Source organism: Phocoena sinus, chromosome 8, assembly GCF_008692025.1.
Source record: "Phocoena sinus isolate mPhoSin1 chromosome 8, mPhoSin1.pri, whole genome shotgun sequence".
In the NCBI taxonomy this organism is placed as follows: Eukaryota; Metazoa; Chordata; class Mammalia; order Artiodactyla; family Phocoenidae; genus Phocoena; species Phocoena sinus.
In genome coordinates this window covers 55,108,641-55,129,763 of record NC_045770.1, presented here as the reverse complement: position 1 = coordinate 55,129,763, position 21,123 = coordinate 55,108,641, and the positions used below count along the sequence as shown (strand labels likewise).

At 40.1% G+C, this 21,123-nt stretch overlaps 1 protein-coding gene across 3 annotated transcripts in view; it reads right to left on the bottom strand.

Moving 5' to 3' along the window:
• Positions 1–21,123, bottom strand: part of PAK1 (p21 (RAC1) activated kinase 1) — a 151,053-nt gene that overhangs the window by 118,716 nt on the left and 11,214 nt on the right. Inside the window, exon 1 of one of the 3 annotated variants that reach the window (XM_032641292.1) lies at positions 15,833–15,933. The exons of the other annotated variants lie outside the window; for them this stretch is intronic. The gene's annotated coding sequence lies outside the window, so the exon portion shown is untranslated. Of the gene's footprint in view, positions 1–15,832; positions 15,934–21,123 lie in introns of those variants that run through there. 3 annotated transcript variants of the gene reach the window in all.

Here is a 21,123-nt window from a genome sequence, read left to right as displayed (position 1 = left end):
CTCAAAAGGTTTAGGGAATGCTCAAAGGTCACAACAAAGACAAGAATCCAATTTACTTCTTATTCCCCTAATCCAGTGAGCTACAAACTGGATATGCAAACCAGATATGCAAACCTGGAGAACTTTTAAAAAACACTAATGCCTGGGCCCCATAACTACCCCTGCCCCCTCCTCTCCCTGCAAAAAAATTTATTTGGTCCTGGGGGGAGGGGGGGGCAGGGATCTGAGTATCAACGTATTTTTAAGCCTCCTAGGACTAGCCACACTTGAGAACTACTGCCCTAACCCCAAGAGCCACAGGTTAAGAAATGTCATGATCCACCCTCATTTCCTAATGTGAAATTCTCTCAGTGAAGTCATCTACTTTTCTGTAAATTCATTACATTTACAAAGCAAAAAACTTCTATTATTATAAACAACTATCTAAGTTAAAATAATTTAATTTGCTACCTAGAATAAATTTTTATGCATCATGCAATCAATATCTTAAAGGTCAAGACTGGTTATGTGATATGCAGCAATAAAATTGCTTATAGAAAGAGAAAAGCTGCCCACAAGAGTATACTGTGAACAAAACAACTAAGAAAAAAAATTGAAGTAATCTTTTATCTCTAAATGTCCCTTCTTGGGGATCTCAGAACTCCTTGGTTCCACTAAGATGAATTTCCTGGAGCATCCTCTAATGAGGGTTTGGATACTGCAAAGACTTGTCTCATAATATCTCCACTTCTCTCTGCTAATTCAAGTCTTACCTGACCAAGATCTTTCCTTAACCATCAAGCCCATTGTTATGGGTTTAAATTGTGTCTCCCAAAAAAAGATTTGTCGAAGTCCTAACCGCTAGTACATCAGAATGTGACTTTATTTGGAAATAGGGTCTTTACAAAGGTAATCAAATTAAAATGAGGTAATGAGGGCCAGCCCTAACCCAATACAGCTGCTATCCTTATAAGAAGGGGAAATTTTGACACAAGAGACAGATACACACAGAGAGAAGACTGTGAAGGGACACAGGGAGAATGTTCATCTACAAGCCAAGGAATGCCTGAGACTTCCAGAAGCTAAGGAGAGGACTGGAACAGATCCTTCCCTTGTACCTTCATGGGGAGCATGGCCCTGCCAACACCTTGATTTCAGACTTTCGGTTTCCAAAACTGTAAGGTTATAACTTTCTGTTGTTCTAAGCCAACCAGTTTGTGGTACTTTGTTACAGCAGCCCTAGGAAACTAATCATCTACCTTTCACTAAATTCTCAAAGTTTGTACTCAGTTTTTTGGTGGAACTGTTTAATTTTTTTTTTTATCATATGCATCCTACCTTCCTAATGAAAGCAAAGCCTCTCAAGGAGAGGAACACCATTTTATACATCTTTTGTATCATCTACCACTCTTAGGGAAAGACTGACCTCGGAAAAAGTATTCAGGAAACATTTGTTCACCTGATTACTTTCTGGAAAATGTTCAACAACCACTGATGGTTGTTTCAGAATCTGATAACCAGAAAATCACTTTTCCTACTTCTATCATTCTGTCACATTGGAATTAGCTATTCTAAAATCAACATTCTTTTTCCATGAGCTTTTTATATATCTATTATATAGATAATACCGCATACTCTCTAGTACCCATAAATAAAAATTTCACAAAATCGTAGAATCATGTACTGTGTGGGACTGGAAGAGAGCTTACAGACCATCTAGTGCAGTCCTGAACTAATATCTTCTTAAATGTATACAATATCATTTCTCTCTCTTTTATGGTAAATGCCATATTCTCCCTTGGCCATTGTATTAGTTATTGGTCTACAGGGCTCCTTCTCACTACCCACCCACCCACCACTAGGCTATAAGTACATCGAAGGTTGAGAAAAAAGAAGTAGCAACATCAAAACAGTACCAATTTTTAGTCCAAAAAGAAAAATATACTGGTGAGATACTTTAACAGAATTAAACATTGAGGTACCTTAAATAGGTTAGGTCCTGAAGACCCCACAGCTGCCTGGGATGATAGGAAGTAGAGATTCCAAACAGTTCTCAGAAATTCACTCCAGTAGCTCTCAAAAGGGCAGACACTGCTTTCTGCCTAACTGACATAAATGTATTAATAGTACCCAAACCTCAGACTAAGAGCAACAGTCTGGCCAAGTATCTTGTTGTTCCACATCGCCACTAGTATAAACAGAAGTCCAAGCCAGCATCAGAAAAACACTAACTCAAACGTCCAAAGAACTTCTCAGTTCCCAATAGGCTGCAATGACTTCCTAAAGGAGTCCTCTAGGTTTGTGCTGAAGTCCAGAGAAAGGGCTGAGCAACACTAAAAGACATCAACACATTTTCAAACTGGTGAACTCCTGTTCATTTCACACTCAAGTGTCACCTCCTCTATGGAGTCTTTACTGCCTCTTCTGCTCCCTTCCCCCTTCTTGCTTAGATAATACTTTGTACATCCCTCTATTATATATTCATCACTGAATGTTACAGTAATTCTAGTGTCTCTCTCTGTCTTGCTAGAGCAGACACACAATAATCATGGCTGCAAAAAGCAAAAAGCTGCTTCTTCTCATGCTAAGACCTCAGTTACCCTGGCTTATCTTAATACCAGGAGGAAAAGAAAAAAAAGGTGAAATATTTTCAAATAGCTGCCTGTTTACTGTGTATTGTCTAAGAGCCATGGATTTCCACACTGTGATTCCTCGTTTTTTTCAAGTATCGTGCTCTGGTCGATATGGTAGGCCGGTTCAGACAGACTTTAAAATACCCAGTCCTGTTTGTCTGAGTCCTAAGGCCTTAATCATCCTGAACAAGGGGCTGGAAGTTAGCATTAAAGGATCAGTGCTCTTCAGGAATCAGGAAAATCTCAGACTCCTTAGGACAGTAAGGGTAGAAAGAACTCAGAGGGCACCCAGCCAACTTCCTCATTTTACAGAGAGGGAAACTGAGGTCCAAAAAGGGGAAAGGATTTGGTCAAGGTCCCATAATCTGCTACAAGCAAACTCATGTTTTGATTCCCAGTTCAGTGCAACTTCTGATATATCTTTTCTCTTTTTTAAAAAAATTTCAATCTCAAAAATGAGTCACAGGAAGGTAACTTGTCCAAGGCCATATACCTAGTAGAAGATGAAGCCAAGATTTGAACCCAGGACATCTCCTGGGAAGATCTATTCTCTCATTTACTCTCATGGTGAAGTTTTTGCAACTCCATATATAAATGCAACTTTACGTTCTGTTCCTTTAACTTCCTTTGAAGTATGCTTCTAGTTAAATTTGGCAAATTAAAAACACATTTACCTATGTTCTCCCCAAAAATCACACTAAACTGATACTAAAGATATATTTTTTTAAAAAAAGGTATAAACCTAAACAAGGAAGAAAATGGGTGAGGGGACATCAGAAGACGAGACATTTCAACAAAATTTTAGACTATCCATAATGAATGGGGTATTTGTAACAAAAAAAGAATGGCAAAAAAAAAAAGCTTTAACCCAGAGCCTTGCATGGTCCCTAGGCAGCAGAGACATGTGGTATCTGGACAGCAGGATCACATCCCCCGGAAAGAATCACTGGATTAGGACGTATAAAGGAACAGGCCTAGGAAGTATAAATCACTTGCTCAAACTCACATAGGGCTAACAAGAGCTTGAACCTTGGTCTTCATATTTTTGTTACCCTTCTGTAACTCATGTGCTATTAGTCAGACTTCAGAGAATAAAAGGATGACTCAATAGCCCATGTCACAAAACAAGGAGACAGAGGTGTTTCCCAAGGTCTACCTTTTGTCCTCCTTTACCAACTCCAAAAAGTACTTTGTGTTTAGGCTCTCCCTGATGAGAGCTTAGGCTGTTCAAACAGTTGGGGTAAGAACCCCATATTCCAATTCATGTTCCAACTGTCTGATTCTACAGCTCTGAAGATGTAGGTTACCAGCACCTGACAAAAATATGACAAAGTTTGGAAACGAAAGATTTCAAAAGCACTAACAATGTTTCAGGTCAAATCTGAGCTCATCCCCCTTGCCTATGATAGTGTGAGAGAGGCAGCTTTTCATCCCTTTTTAGAACAGAACATGCCCAAATGTAGGTGTTGTTATTTCTGCCAACCAGCTAAAACAGTTTAATTTTAAATGCCAAATTACAGGATTGCCTACAGAACCAATTAAGGCATTAATGACTCTAAGGCCATTTCTTAATACAGCAATAATGTGAGTGCCACAGCTATTTGAACCCTACTCCCATTTGAACTCATGTCCATCACTGCATTAAACACATCTACATACTCAATTTGTGTTTTTCTGATGTGCACAGAAAGAATACTGAATTAGGAGTCAGAAGAATAGTTCTAAACACAGCTCAAGCTTTGGAGTCAGCAAACAAGTTTGAATCCCAGTCCTCTGAGTCCTAATCTCTCTGGGCCTCAGTTACTTCATATGTAATACCTACATGAGAGAACTAGTGTAAGGATTGAGAGTATCTATATAAGGCAACTTGCACAGCAATAAGGCACTCAGTAAACGTTAGTTTCTTCTGTTATTGATCAACTGGTAAATACCAGGTACTTCCAACCTTCGAAGGGCTGATTGTTTTGAGTAAATGTTTAGGGTGAGACAGGATAGATGAACAAATAATTCCAATATAATATAGTACAAATAAGTATAATACAACAAAATAAATGCTGTTATAGCCATTGGAACAAAGTATCACATTAACACTGGGGAAAAAAAAAGGATACTAATTCTGTCTGAAACAGGAGGAGAGTATCAGGGAAGGTATGAGAGACAGAGACATCTGAACTGGGCCTTGAAGGTTGTTGAGTAGAAGCACAGCAAGCAAAGGAAAACATCTTAAACAAAAGAAACCATGATGGGCTTCCCTGGTGGCGCAGTGGTTGAGAGTCCACCTGCCGATGCAGGGGACGCGGGTTCATGCCCCGGTCCCACATGCCGCGGAGCGGCTGGGCCCGTGAGCCATGGCCGCTGAGCCTGCGCGTCCGGAGCCTGTGCTCTGCAACGGGAGAGGCCACAACAGTGAGAGGCCCGTGTACCACAAAAAAAAAAAAGAAACCATGAAAAACAAGTTAGGGAGATATGAAAGAGAACATATGGCTTATTTAAGCAACAGTGACAAAACTTAGGAGAGTAGAAGTGGATGGGTTACACAGGAGCAGAAGATTAGCATAAGGAAGGGCCTACCCATAGGAGTATTTTACTGAGAGAAAAGTGGTATGAGGGGCAAGGAGAGGTAGTCATCTGAGAAGCACTTGAAGAAAATATTTACCAGAGAAGAACAGAAATAAAATCACCATTATGATTATAAAGGGTTGTAATATGGAGGACAGCTTGAATTTATTTTGTATGACCCAAAGGTCAGACCTAGGAAGGTGGATGAAAATTAAAGAGTGACACAAAAATGGCCTAGGAATATTAATCACGTACAAAGTGAGCCATTTGGAAGTGAAAAGGAAATGTCCATTCTTTAAGTGGTGAAATTAGCTCAGGGAGCTCAAGGAAGAAACTCTTATCTACTGGCTAAGGAACCCAGGCTTTCTCTTCCTCTTTGGGGACACAACTAGACTTGATGGGCATTCGGTGCAACCAGGTTTGAGGAAGGTGCTTCTGCCACTTCCTGAAGCCTTACACAATTCATTTCAACCTCAAAAGGGAATGCTAGCCCTCACAGAAACAGCCTAAAAAGAAAACTAAAGCAGGCAATAGACTTTAAGGGAAACTAGCTTCAAGAAAGAGGGGCAATGAGAATGCAGAACATCAGAGGCATCAATTCTCTGTTACCACATTAATGGAGGAAGTAAGCAATGGAACAGCTGCACACCATTATCTACATGTCTGAGTTGTGGGAGCCATAGAGGTCATCCAGTCCAACACCTCATTGTACAGAGTTAACTGAAGCCCAGAGAAGGGCAGGGAGAGCTACGCCTAAAAACAATTTAACATACACTTTACACTTCACACAGGCTCTCTGAGTTGTATTATCTCAATTTTCCTCAAGGCAAAACAGTGAAGGAGGTGTTATTTTCCCAATGAGACACTAAGCTCTTTAGAGCATTATAAAGTTTGCGTTAGTTACTCTTATGGATTTCTGCAGTATATAATGCTTTCCTTTTTGATCCTATGGGTTATAAAAAAAATTCACCTTGAGGACTGGGGTTCTCCCCAGGCAAATAATGCAGACTAGGAAACAGTTTCTTAATACCTCATCCCTATTGCCCTACTCTCTGAGTCTACGACTTTCCAGTGTATAAACTGCTCAATAAAAATTATTCTTTTTCAGTTCCTGTACTGAGAATAGGAAACAGATTTGAATCAGATAACACCCCTGCCTTCAAGAAGCTCCCATTTGGTAAGGAAGACAGACACGGCATTATCTTTGAGTCATAAAGACATGGGTTCACCCAAAGTTAGCAGAAGGAAAGAAATCATAAAAATCAGATCAGAAATAAATGAAAAAGAAATGAAGGAGGGGCTTCCCTGGTGGCGCAGTGGTTGAGAGTCCGCCTGCCGATGCAGGGGATACGGGCTCATGCCCCGGTCCGGGAAGATCCCACATGCCGCAGAGCAGCTGGGCCCGTGAGCCATGGCCGCTGAGCCTGTGCGTCAGGAGCCTGTGCTCCGCAGCGGGACAGGCCACAACAGTGAGAGGCCCGCATACTGAAAAAAAAAAGAAAAGAAATGAAGGAAACAATAGCAAAGATCAATAAAACTAAAAGCTGGTTCTTTGAGAAGATAAACAAAATTGATAAACCATTAGCCAGACTCATCAAAAAAAAAAAGGGAGAAGACTCAAATCAATAGAATTAGAAATGAAAAAGGAGAAGTAACAACTGACACTGCAGAAATACAAAAGATCATGAGAGATTACTACAAGCAACTCTATGCCAATAAAATGGACAACCTGGAAGAAATAGACAAATTCTTAGAAATGCATAAACTGCCAAGACTGAATCAGGAAGAAATAGAAAATATGAGCAGACCAATCACAAGCACTGAAATTGAAACTGTGATTAAAAATCTTCCAACAAACATAAGCCCAGGACCAGATGGCTTCACAGGCGAATTCTATCAAACATTTAGAGAAGAGCTAACACCTATCCTTCTCAAACTCTTCCAAAATACAGCAGAGGGAGGAACACTCCCAAACTCATTCTACGAGGCCACCATCACCTTGATACCAAAACCAGACAAGGATATCACAAAGAAAGATAACTACAGGTCAACATCACTGATGAACATAGATGCAAAAATCCTCAACAAAATACTAGCAAACAGAATCCAACACCACATTAAAAGGATCATACACAATGATCAAGTGGGGTTTATTCCAGGAATGCAAGAATTCTTCAATATATGCAAATCAATCAATGTGAAAAACCATATTAATAAATTGAAGGATAAAAACCATATGATCATCTCAATAGATGCAGAGAATGCTTTCGACAAAATTCAACACCCATTTATGATAAAAATCCTGCAGAAAGTAGGCATAGAGGGAACTTTCCTCAACATGATAAAGGCCATATATGACAAACCCAAAGCCAATATCGCCCTCAATGGTGAAAAACTGAAAGCATTTCCACTAAGATCAGGAACAAGACAAGGTTGCCAACTCTCACCACTCTTATTCAACATAGTTTTGGAAGTTTTAGCCACAGCAATCAGAGAAGAAAAGGAAATAAAAGGAATCCAAATCGGAAAAGAAGAAGTAAAGCGTCTGTTTGCAGACGACGTGATACTATACATAAAGAATCCTAAAGACGCTACCAGAAAACTACTACAGCTAATCAATGAATTTAGTAAAGTTGTAGGATACAAAATTAATGCACAGAAATCTCTTGCATTCCTATACACTAATGATGAAGAAACTGAAAGAGAAATTAAGGAAACACTCCATTTACCACTGCAACAAAAAGAATAAAATACCTAGGAATAAACCTACCTAAGGAGACAAACGACCTGTATGCAGAAAACTGTAAGACACTGATGAAAAAATTAAAGATGATACAAACAGATGGAGAGATATACCATGTTCTTGGATTGGAAGAATCAACATTGTGAAAATGACTATACTATCCAAAGCAATCTACAGATTCAATGCAATCCCTATCAAACTACCAATGGCATTTTTCACAGAACTAGAACAAAAAATTTCACATTTTGTATGGAAACACAAAAGACCCCGAAGAGCCAAAGCAATCTTGAGAACAAAAAACGGAGCTGGAGGAATCAGGCTTCCAGACTTCAGACTATACTACGAAGCTACAGTAGTCAAGACAGTATGGTACTGGCACAAAAACAGAAATATATAGATCAATGGAATAGGATAGGAAGCCCAGAGATAAACCCACGCACATATGGTCACCTTATATTTGATAAAGGAGGCAGGAATGTACAGTGGAGAAAGGACAGCCTCGTCAATAAGTGGTGCTGGGAAAACTGGACAGGTACATGTAAAAGTATGAGATTAGGGCTTCCCTGGTGGCGCGGTGGTTGAGAGTCCGCCTGCCGATGCAGGGGACACGGGTTCGTGCCCCGGTCTGGGAGGATCCCACGTGCCGCGGAGCGGCTGGGCCCGTGAGCCATGGCCGCTGAGCCTGCGCGTCCGGAGCCTGTCCTCCGCAGCGGGAGAGGCCACAACAGTGAGAGGCCCGCGTAACGCATAAAAAAAAAAAAAAAAAAAAAAAAAAAAAAAAAAAAAAGTATGAGATTAGATCACTCCCTAACACCATACACAAAAATAAGCTCAAAATGGATTAAAGACCTAAATGTAAGGCCAGCCACTATCAAACTCTTAGAGGAAAACATAGGCAGAACACTCTATGACATAAATGACAGCAAGATCCTTTTTGACCCACCTCCTAGAGAAATGGAAATAAAAACAAAAATAAACAAAGGGGACCTAATGAAACTTAAAAGCTTTTACACAGCAAAGGAAACCATAAACAAGACCAAAAGACAACCCTCAGAATGGGAGAAAATATTTGCAAATGAAGCAACTGACAAAGGATTAATCTCTAAAATTTATAAGCAGCTCATGCAGCTCAATAACAAATAAACAAACAACCCAATCCAAAAATGGGCAGAAGACCTAAACAGACATTTCTCCAAAGAAGATATACAGACTGCCAACAAACACATGAAAGAATGCTCAACATCATTAATCATTAGAGAAATGCAAATCAAAACTACAATGAGATATCATCTCACACCAGTCAGAATGGCCATCATCAAAAAATCTAGAAACAATAAATGCAGGAGAGGGTGTGGAGAAAAGGGAACCCTCTTGCACTGCTGGTAGGAATGTGAATTGGTACAGCCACTATGGAGAACAGTATGGAGGTCCCTAAAAAACTACAAATATAACTACCATATGACCCAGCAATCCCACTACTGGGCATATACCCTGAGAAAACCATAATTCAAGAAGAGTCATGTACCAAAATGTTCATTGCAGCTCTATTTACAATAGCCCGGAGATGCAAACAACCTAAGTGTCCATCATTGGATGAATGGATAAAGAAGATGTGGCACATATATACAGTGGAATATTAGCCATAAAAAGAAATGAAATTGAGCTATTTGTAATGAGGTGGATAAACCTAGAGTCTGTCATACAGAGTCATACAGAGTGAAGTAAGTCAGAAGGAGAAAGACAAATACCGTATGCTAACACATATGGAATTTAAGAAAAAAAATAAATGTCTGAAGAACCTAGGGGTAAGACAGGAATAAAGACATAGACCTACTAGAGAATGGACTTGAGGATATGGGGAGGGGGAAGGGTAAGCTGTGACAAAGTGAGAGAGTGGCATGGACATATATACACTACCAAACGTAAGATAGATAGCCAGTGGGAAGCAGCCGCATAGCACAGGGAGATCAGCTTGGTGCTTTGTGACCGCCTTGAGGGGTGGGATAGGGAGGGTGGGAGGGAGGGAGACGCAAGAGGGAAGAGATATGGGAACATATGTATATGTATACCTGATTCAGTTTGTTATAACGCAGAAACTAACACACCATTGTAAAGCAATTATACTCCAATAAAGATTTAAAAAAAAAAAAGACATGGGTTCAAATTCTGGATCTACACTTTGCTAGCTAAGGCAAGTCATTTCCTTTATCTAAACTCCATATTCTGTATCTGTGTAACTGAGGGCAGTATCATCAGCTTAATTCAAAAAGCTACTTGTTAGCATTTGGTAAGATAATGTATTTAAAGAATGCAGAAGAATGTCTGATGGTGGAGCTGGCGAGAGATTAGGGGCCACCAAGGGTTTATGGACCCCTATGGGTCACAGCAGTTCTCCACTTCAGATATTCATTCTTGCAATAAAAAACACATTGTATATCTACTGTAAGTCGGGTGTTTGGAGCAACAGAGGACTTAGAGATAGTCCCATGACTTTGAGGCACTATAGTGTCAGAGACTGAGATCATAATGAAAGAAGTTTTCAGCGTTAAGGTCCTGACATACTGATATTCTGTGGGCTGCAGGCAGTGGTGATCAAAAATAGTACCACTTATCCCATTTCCATTTTTCCTCCCAAGTTTCACAGCCACCAAGTTTCCTCCACCTCTTCTTCAATCAATTCACCAATATTCAATGCCTGCCATCTCCAGAGGCCCTTCCCTGGATTGAAGAGCCTGAGCATAGGCCACTACAGTTCAGAATAGAAACCTGACTAACAGCAAATCCCACACCCTACCCCACCTACAGCCTCTGAATCAGACTCCACAAAATAGTTTTAAAGCCCCAGAATAAGTGCTGCTATATCTATGTTAAGCCTTTAGAGGAACAGTTCTGAGGAGACAGAACTAAGTCATCTGAGAATATCTCAAACACTCTCTGAACACCTCTCATGTGCCAGGCACCATTTTGAATGCTTTACATACATTAATGCCCTCAAAACAACTCTGCAAGGGAGCTATTATTGTCCCAATTTTACAAAGGAAAAACTGTGTTCACAGAAATTAAATGACTTGCCCTAAAATCACATTTTATAGGTGATGGAGCTGAAATCCATAAGCAAATTTGCCTTCCTTTTATCCACTGCATCTCACATGGTATTCTAATAATAACCCTGTGAGGCAGGTAAGAAAGTATCAGCATTATCCTATTTTACAAAGGAAGAAACTGGTGCTTAAGGAAGTGATATTACTTTCTCAGGAACAAGTCAGTAAGTGGCAGAGCCATGGCTTTTACTCAGATCTTTTACCCCCAAACCTGTGCTCTTCTCACTACCCCACATTTCCTCTTTCACTGCCTTGCAGAACGGTATAGTAGAAATATACTTAACAGAGTCAGAAGAGCTGAGATGTGGTCCTGACTCTGGAACTAACTTATTGTATATATTTTTTTAATTGTATAATATTAAGTGAGTAACTTTTTCTTCTCTTGGCCTCGGTTTTCTCATTTATAAAATAAGGGTATTAGATTGGATAACCCTTAGGTTCCCCTACATCTGGAAATCTAGGTTTTAATTAGTACCAACAAGACTAGAAGCAGTTTCTCTGGTTTCCTTGCCACCCAACAGTAACTCTCTAAAAGAAAAAAAAAAAATTAACTGTTATTTGTAGTGATAAGGTAAGAAGTGCTCAGCACCACAGAGTAGAAACTACCCATTCAATTTCATTCCTTCCTTCTCCGAACACCCTACATGTAAACATAGAAAAGGCCACAAGCTACCTAATAACACAACACTGGCACCTCCTCTAAGTGGCACATTTAATAACATGCCAAGTATGTCTAGGAGTGAAGAGTGTGTTCATGGCAGGGCCCTTCTTCCCACTGTTGGAGTCACAACACTTCTATTCACTAGGTAATCTTCCTAGGTTGGGACATCAGCTCTGCTTCACTTACAGCAGACCAGGCTTATGACTTTAAATCCCATCAGATATAAACAATTTACAAGTGACTCTTGACTATTTAATATTATAGAACAAAAAATGAAATTTAACCCCAGATGTAATTCTTCCATGCCAAGAAAACAGAAGAGGGCAAGAAGCAGGACCCAAGACTGGATAAATTACTTCCCTGTCTAAGTTTCTTTATATATAAAGTAAGGGAGAGAGTCCAAACCAATCCTAAACACCTTCCCATTGTAACCTAATATGAATTTATAAATATTCTATATTTAGAAAATGTGAAATATGTAAAAAACAAAAAGTAGGAGGAAGAGGGCATAGTGTTACACATTAAAATGACCTCAGATAAGAAAATTCTAAAAAATGCCAAGGCAGAACATAAAATACGTATGGTCACATCACCCCCCAATACATATTAGTTATAAAAGCAAAAATAAAAATCTATAGCCCTGTGACAGCTGAAGTAAATAATACACATAATTCCCTCAGGAAAAGACTACTGAGGCAGAAAACCATTGCTTATGCAGTTAAACCAGAGCTGATCTGAAAATGAATATGATCTGAATATGATCAGATCTGAAACCAGGAAATTGTCTTAAGAGGAAAGACAAGCCTAAGGGAGCAAGCCTCCCCTTGACCTCGGAATAAAGTTCATACTGCTTTAGCCAAGCATCATAATTTTCAGTAAATATTTACTTATTAATACGCTAAACAATGAACTAAGTGCTTCCACATACTTTTGTTCATTTAATTCTCCCAACATTCCAGTAGTTATAGTCCCTATTTTACAGAAGAGGAGTTTGAAGCTCAAAGAGGTAAAAAGACCAGGATGAGAACCCAATCTCTGACTCCAAGTTCAATGTACTTTCTACTTCATCCCTGTTATATTCTATCTCCTTCACTGTACAGGTCCCTCACACATCCCTTGTCTAGTATGAAATCTCACAACAAGCTTGTGAGGCAGACATTCAAGATTCTCATGAACTGATCCCTACTCACCTTTATAGTTCTGAAATGGATGCTACTGGCTAGCCAGCATCCATTCCCCTCTTCCTCCCTCCCAATAGAGCCCTGATTTTTATCCAGCATTCATTCCTCAGTAGCCAATGTAACTAAGGCAGTTCTCAAATTTTAGCATATTATCAGAGTCAAAAATCACCTGAAGAGCTTGTTAAAACACAGGTTCCTGGGCCCCACACCCAGAGTTTTCGATTCAGTAGGTCTGATACCTGGCCCGAGAATTTGCATTTTTAACAAGTTCCCAAGTGACCACTTTTTGAAAACCACTGTCCTAAGGGAAAGCTGACCCCAAACCTAGCTCCAAGGGTAGGTCTTCATTCTACACCCAAACCAAATATAGTAATCCCATTCTCCTTGCAGTGATTATTCCAAGAACTCAGGCTTAACCAATTGGCATCTGGCACATCCCTTGAAACTCTTGTAGTTCAGGGATGGGTAAGTGGCCTAAGGTGGTCCAATTGCACTAAAGGGGAAATTTTGTCCATTTTGGGAGATGATGTCAGTGTCTGCCTCTGTCTCTCTCTCTGCCTCTTTCTGCCTCTCTCCCTGTCTCCCTCCCTTTCCCCCTACCCCCCTGTCTATGTATCTATATCTCTCTCATCCACTGGTTAAAAAAGAAACTTAGCCCCTCCAATGGTTACTATCAATTTACCACCATGATGGAAGGCAGCTTGGGGATATAAGTAACACAATCTTTTACTTTTGTGTTGTTATAATTTTCAATTTAGATAAATTTCAATATGATATAAACCAAATTTGAGTCAGAATTGCTGCTTAAAGAATTCCAAATGACATAGAATTCGGTAATAGAAGATGGTACAAGCCACCTGAATACTCTCTACAGTGGAATCTGTAAATTGCTTTGCTCAACACCTATTCTAACCCCTATCTAGCTTTGAGTACTTCAGAGATTGGAAAGCAAAAAAAACCTGTATTTCCCAGACTCCCTCCTAAAAGTCATTTAGGTTCTGCTAATCAGATGCTCTCACACTAGATACTGATTTGTAACTATGTATTAGATGAGTGGAGAGACTGGGCACAGGACACTCCTTTTGCTGGAACAAACTGCAACAGAGGCAGCATAGTTCTAGATCTAGCAGTTGTACCAACAGCTGCCAGATTCTGCAGCTTCTAGATTATGGCAAAGACAGCAGCATCCTTGAGAGCTTTATTCTTTGGTGCAGTTTGGAAAGTTTATTCCTGGAAGCTCAGCCTGGGTCCATTTCTTCTATTCTCCCAAAGACTCTTTCATCTCGCTGGTATCCTTTAATAAATCAATTTTCCTTGAACTTGCTAGAGTGGATTCTGTTACTTGCCCCACTAATAAGAACCCTGACCAGTAAACTACCCTACACTAAAGATAACATATAATATTTGCCATCATGTTCGCATAACAACTGACCCTTTCCTTCCTTGTCTTTGCATCAACAACTCTTCCCTCAGTGTGGAATGTCCTCCTTCACAATCATCCCATTTGCAAAAGTTGCCCACTTCCTCCATGAAGAGATTTACATAATGAGGAATTAATCACAGAAGAAAGGAAGAAAACCAACTTGACAGAGGAAGACTGAGCCCTGAAGAATGAGCAGTTGACATCTGGCAGAGAAGGGGCAAGGAGGATGGAGGGGGCGTTTCAAGTATAAAGAATAACATTCACAAAAGCAATAAAGTACCTCTTGCCACCAAGGACTGACCCTACAAATTCACAACTTCTTAGAGCTGGGAATGATGCTATAGCATATACTGAGTTTTGCTAAAAAATAATGTTGAATACAAGTGATTTTTATAGTCAGTTGTCAGTAATTAATAAGCACTAATAACTGTGTACAAAAAAACTACTACATTAGGAGCTATAGGGAAATTCCCAAAGCAGAGATCACAGTCTTCCACTCTTAAAGATTTACAGTATAGAGAGAAACAAAGACATCTGAAAAGATCAAGGATACAACACAAATACTACAAAGACAAGTGCAAATTCATATAAACAACTGTAAAGAAAAAAGTTTCAAGTCACTAGAGTATCTAATAATAGGTGTTATTCAGAGAAATTTTTTCTAAAAGAATTCATTAATACACCAAATACTTACTAAACATCTACTGTATGCTAAAAATTATTTTAGTTGCTGAGGAAACAGAAGCAAGCACAAGGTCCTTGCTTTTACAAGGCTTAAACTCTAACTGAAGGAGAATTAGGAACAAAGTTTTCAAGGACAGGGCTGTAAATTAAAGCACTGGTCATTAGGCTCATTTTCACTTCCCTATCCTGTAATATGGATAATTATGAGAGCCAACATTTATTGAGCACTTGTTTTGTGCCAGAATCTGCTAAGTGCTTTACAATTATTACCTCATGTAATCCTGGTAACAAACCTATGAAGTAGGTGCTACTGTTAATACCACTTTAAGGATAAGGAATCGAAAACTACAGAGGTTAAGTAACTGCCCCCAGATCAGAGAGTCAGGAATTGGCAGAGCCATAGGATTCCAAGTTAGGTCAGTAGCAGAGGTTTTTAACTGCTACACAATACAGAGGACAAAATTATATTTATATGAGATAGAGCTTTGTTAAAATAGGAGGCATGGAACTGTTAATGTGGCACGAGGTTGACCATCTCTGAGGGTTTTTGTTTCCTTATGCCATAAAATGAGGGGTTAGATTCCCTAAGCAATGGTCACTTTCAGCTTCTGTTTCTACGGTTTCAAAAACAATGTCAAAAATTTTTCAGGTGCCTGGTCCAGTTGTTGTTAGTGAAAAGGTACTTTGAAAGCTGACACTATACTGTTCTTATCCACTGGCTGAGACCCTGTGTTTCCATGCTTTCATTAAAGGGCATATTAGCATTATATTAATTGGCATAAACAGCTGTAGCATAAACCTCCTGCAGAATAGAAGGCTGGCAGCACAGAGAACAAAGGGAGAGGCAAGAAAGCAATGATTGGCTGACCTGGATTCATCTAGGTCAGGCATGGCATTTGGTCCCTCTGCATTTCTAAGTTCTCGTGAATGTGGATGCCCAGGCAGCAGCCCAAAGCCTTCCTCATTTCCATCTCAATCTCTAGGAAGAATTACAATGAGAACAAGAGCTATTGCGGCAGAGACCAGACTCTGAATATTAAAGTACACACTAGGCAGGAGCTAGCAAAAGGAAGAATAAGAGATGTTCTCTATTTGGACATAACAAAGTATAACAGTCAAACCCTACTCACTCACCTGCCACACAAACTGTACCAAACGGTACCTTTTTTTTTTAGCCACGCAGCACAGTTTGTGGGATCTTAGCTCCCCTCCCCAAACAGTACCTTTTCAAGACACTTTTCCAAATCTCTTCAATTACTGTTCACTTCTTCCTAACCCTTTGCTTTATTAGGTATCTCCTATGTGCCAGACTCTGAGCTAGGCCCCATAGGAATATAATGAATAATGCAAAATCCCCAATGTCAGGGAAATAAATCTAATGGGGGACAAGTGCATACAAAGGGATTCTTGTTATCTGGGTATAACTAATACCCAAAAATGCCACTTAAGTTAACTGATGAAGGACAAAACTACAATAAAATAAATAAAAGTAGATGGGGTCTTTAATTTTTCAAAATAAGTATAAAACAAAATTTTGTAATTTAACAAAATATAAGCTATAATTGCCCCTAAGGTAATTCTTAAACCAGAGAACATTGGTCATTTCACATTTGGCTTTCAGAACACATTGACGAAGAGGATCAGTTTTGTAAAAATATTCAGGAGCTTCACCAGTTTTTGCCAAGGGTCTCTCTTAATCCTTTGTTACTCAAATCATTGTCCTCTGAATCTCCTATTATGACATTACTCATGTTAATTTTTCCTTCAATTTTAAACTGGTCTAATTTTACCTAATCCTCATTTGTCAGTGACTTTTGTGTGTGTGGTTCAAGCCATTCTCCAATATCACTTTATTTCAAATTCATAAAATTCTTTATGTTTTGCAGAAATTTCAGTTTTCCTTTTAGAATCTACTTGCATCATATTGTTAGATGTTAATTATCCTACCATTTGAAATGCCCTTACTGACAAAGAGAGTGAGGAGGACAGAGCCCAGTGGTGAGCAGAGAGGGATGTCTGAGTGGGGAGTAATTTTATAAGTGATCAGTTCCTATGGATAATAAATGAACATCTATATATCTAATTATAGTGTACAGGACCAAAAGAGTGTTATGGAAATTCAAAAAAGCTTAATAAATATTTGTTGAATGAGTGGATAATTTATTCAATAATTCAACAAGCATTTATCGAGAGCCTAGTACATGCCAGACACTGGTCAAGATACTGAGTATACAGCAAGGAACAAAACAAAGTACTACCTGTCTTAGTCCATTTGGGCTGCTATAACAGAATACCATAGACTAGGTGGCTTACAAACAAAAGAAATTTACTTCTCACAGTTCTGGAGGCTAAGAAGTTCAAAATCAAAGCACCAGAAGATTCAGTGTCTGGTGAGAACCCTTTTCCTGGTTCATAGATAGCCATTTTCTCTCTCACATAGCAGAAGGGGAGAGGGAGCTCTCTGGGTCTACTTTATAAGGACACTAATCCTATTCATGAGGGCTCCACCTTCATCACCTAATCACCTCTCAAAGGCCCCACCACAAAATATTACCACTTTGGCATTTGGATTTAACATATGAATTTGGAGGAGGGCTTCCCTGGTGGTGCAGTGGTTGAGAGTCCGCCTGCCGATGCGGGGGACACGGGTTCGTGCCCTGGTCCAGGAAGATCCCACATGCTGTGGAGCAGCTGAGCCTGTGAGCTATGGCCGCTGAGCCTGAACGTCCAGAGCCTGTGCTCCGCAACGGGAGAGGCCACAACCCTGAGAGGGCCGCGTACCACAAAAAGAAAAAAAAAAAAAAGAATTTGGGGGAGACATAAACATTTAGTCTATAGCATACCATCAAGTAATTTATAGTCATGAATGGGTGGATGAGGGCTGCAAGCCTACATGGAAGAAATGGCAGCCCAGCTGGATCTTGAAGAATGAAGAGCTTTAATAGCATAGAGGAAAAAGGAATTCCAGGCTGAGGGAACAAAGTGATATAACATATGAAAGTGTAGTAAACTCAGTCTTTTTAGGGATGGATTAGGGTCAAGAGAGATGAGGCTGAAGAAGTAGGCGGGGTCAAAGTGTAATGTTCCCTGAATAACAAACCAATTTACATGTTATCCTACCAGCAATGGGGATACACTGATGGCTTTTGAGAAAAACAGTAACAGGATCAGAAAAATTACTCCAGGCAGAATAATGGATGAATAAAAGGGCAGAAAGACTGGTGGCCAGCACTATGCAGAACAGTATGGAGGTTCCTCAAAAAACTAAAAATGGGGCTTTCCTGGTGGCGCAGTGGTTGGGAGTCCGCCTGCCGATGCAGGGGACGCAGGTTCGTGCCCCGGTCCAGGAGGATCCCATATGCTGTGGAGCGGCTGGGCCCGTGGGCCATGGCCGCTGGGCCTGCGCATCCGGAGCCTGTGCTCCGCGGCCGGGGAGGCCACAGCAGTGAGAGGCCCGCGTACCGCAAAAAAAAAAAAAAAAAAAAAACTAAAAATAGAGTTGCCATATGATCCAGCAATCCCACACCTGGGCATATATCCAAACAAAACTATAATCGAAAAGATACATGTACCCCTATGTTCACAGCAGCACTATTTCCAGGAGCCAAGACATGGAAACAACCTAAATGTCCATCGACAGATGAATGGATAAAGAAGATGTGGAATATATATACACAATGAAATATTACTCAGCCGTAAAAAGAATGAAATAATGCCAGTTGCAGCAACATGGATGGACCTACAGATTATCATACTAAGTGAAGTAAGTCAGAAAGAGAAAGACACATACCATATGATATCACTTTATGTGGAATCTAAAATATAACACAAATGAACTTATCTATGAAACAGAAACAGACTCATAGATATAGAGAACAGACTTGTGGTTGCCAAGGGACAGAAGGGGTTGGGGGACGGATGGATTGGGAGTTTGGGATTAGCAGATGCAAACTGTGATATACAGGATGGATAAACAACAATGTCCTACTATATAGCACAGGGAACTATATTCAGTATCCTGTGATAAACCATAATGGAAAAGAATATGAAAATGAATATGTATATATATGTGTATAACTGAGTCACTTTGCTGTACAGCAGAAATTAATACATTGTAAATCAACTATAAAATTTTTTAAAATGAAAAAAGAAAACAAAACAAAAAGACTGGTGGCCAGGACACTAGTTAAGAGGTAATTTTAAAACCTAGAGACAAGATAATTATGGTCTAAACCAGAGCACAGAGGATAGTGAGATAAAAACAAATTTGGAAATAACTTCAGAGATAAAACTGACAAGCCTTGATAATTCTTGATAATGTGAGCTCATTCATTCAGCAAATATTTACAACACTCACTGTGGTCCTGGCACTGTACTAGGTGATGGGGTACAAAGGTGAACAAAAGAGATGATCTTTTGACTCCATGGAGCTGAAAGGCTAGACATATAACAAACAGACAGGTACAGAATTACAGGTCATTATAAAAGCCATTACAGAAAATAACAAATACTGTAAGATGAAAATAGAGGGGATCTTCTTTAGGTCAGATGGGTCCTGGCTTCCAGTAGATACCCAATATTTAGAAAGAAGAATATACTCAATTTTCTTAAAGAAGAAAAAGAGGGAGGCAGAGAAAAGCTAGACTTGTGAAGAAGCCAGAAATGGAGAAAAGCATACCAGGGGAGAAGAACAGGTGTGAAGGCCCTGAGGCAAGACTTTCTCAAACTTTGTAGAAGGGGATGGGGAGGGGGGAGGAAAAACAGTGCCAATCACTCTGAAACACAGCCACTGAGGTGGAGAGTGACACAAGATGAAGTTAGAGAAACAAAAAACAAGGTCAGGTCACTCAAAAACTTAAAATCACATTTAAGATTTTATATTTGGGAATTCCCTGGCAGTCCAGTGGTTAAGACTCGTTGCTTTCACTGCCATGGGTCCGGGTTCGATCTCTGGTTGTGGAACTGAGATGATACAAGCCACGTGGCACAGCCAAAAAAAAAAGAAAGATTTTATATTTTCTTCTAAATAAAACAAAAAACTTTTACAGGTTTCAAGCAAAGAACTCAGTTAAAAGATAGTCCAAGGTAGGGACTTCCCTGTTCCCTGGTGGTACAGTGGTTAAGAATCCACCTGTTGGGCTTCCCTGGTGGCGCAGTGGTTGAGAGTCCGCCTGCCGATGCAGGGGACACGGGTTCGTGCCCTGATCCAGGAAGATCCCACATGCTGCGGAGCGGCTGGGCCCGTGAGCCATGGCTGCTGAGCCCGCGCATCCCAAGCCTGTGCTCCGCAACGGGAGAGGCCACAACAGTGAGAGGCCCGCGTACCGGAAAAAAAAAAAAAAAAAAAAAGAATCCACCTGTCGATGCAGGGGACACAGGTTCAATCCCTGGTCCAAGAAGATACCACATGCCTCAGAGCAACTAAGCCCGTGCGCCACAGCTACTGAGCCTGTGCTCTAGAGCCCTTGAGCCACAACTACTGAGCCCGCCTGCTGCAACTACTGAGGCCTGCGTGCCTAGAGCCCGTGCTTCTCAACAAGAGAAGCCACCACAATGAGAAGTCCGTGCACCGCAACCAAGAGCAGCCCCGGCTCGCCGCAACTAGAGAAAGCCCACACACAGCAACAAAGACCCAGTGCAGCCCCAAATAAGTTAATTAATTAATTAATTTTTTAAAAAAGAAAGTCCAAGGTAGAGATGATGGTAGTTTGGATTAGAGAAGTGACAACAGAAATGGAGAGAGGTAGATAGATTCAAGCAATACAAAGGAAGTAAAATTAACAAGATAGGGAGTGGAGTTATCCATATGAAGGACAGGAGAGAAGGGTGTCAGGAGAGAAGGAGGTTTCAGGGATGAACCTTAAATTTCTGGTTTGAGCAACTAGAGAAACAAAGATGTCACTTACTAAGACAGTGATAACTGGGAGAGAACCAGGTTTGTGGAAAAAGACCAAGAACGCAGTTTAGAGTATATAAAGAAGGACCTCAGAGTGGAAATATCAAGTGGGTAATTGAATATATGAGTCTAGAGTTAAGGAGAGAGGTTTAGACTAGAGATATCTGGGGAAATACAGAAGTTGAGAGCATATATATAGTATCCAAAGGTAGGACAATGAATGAAATCAAGTAGAAAGAGAGTACAGTGTAAGAGAAGAGGAT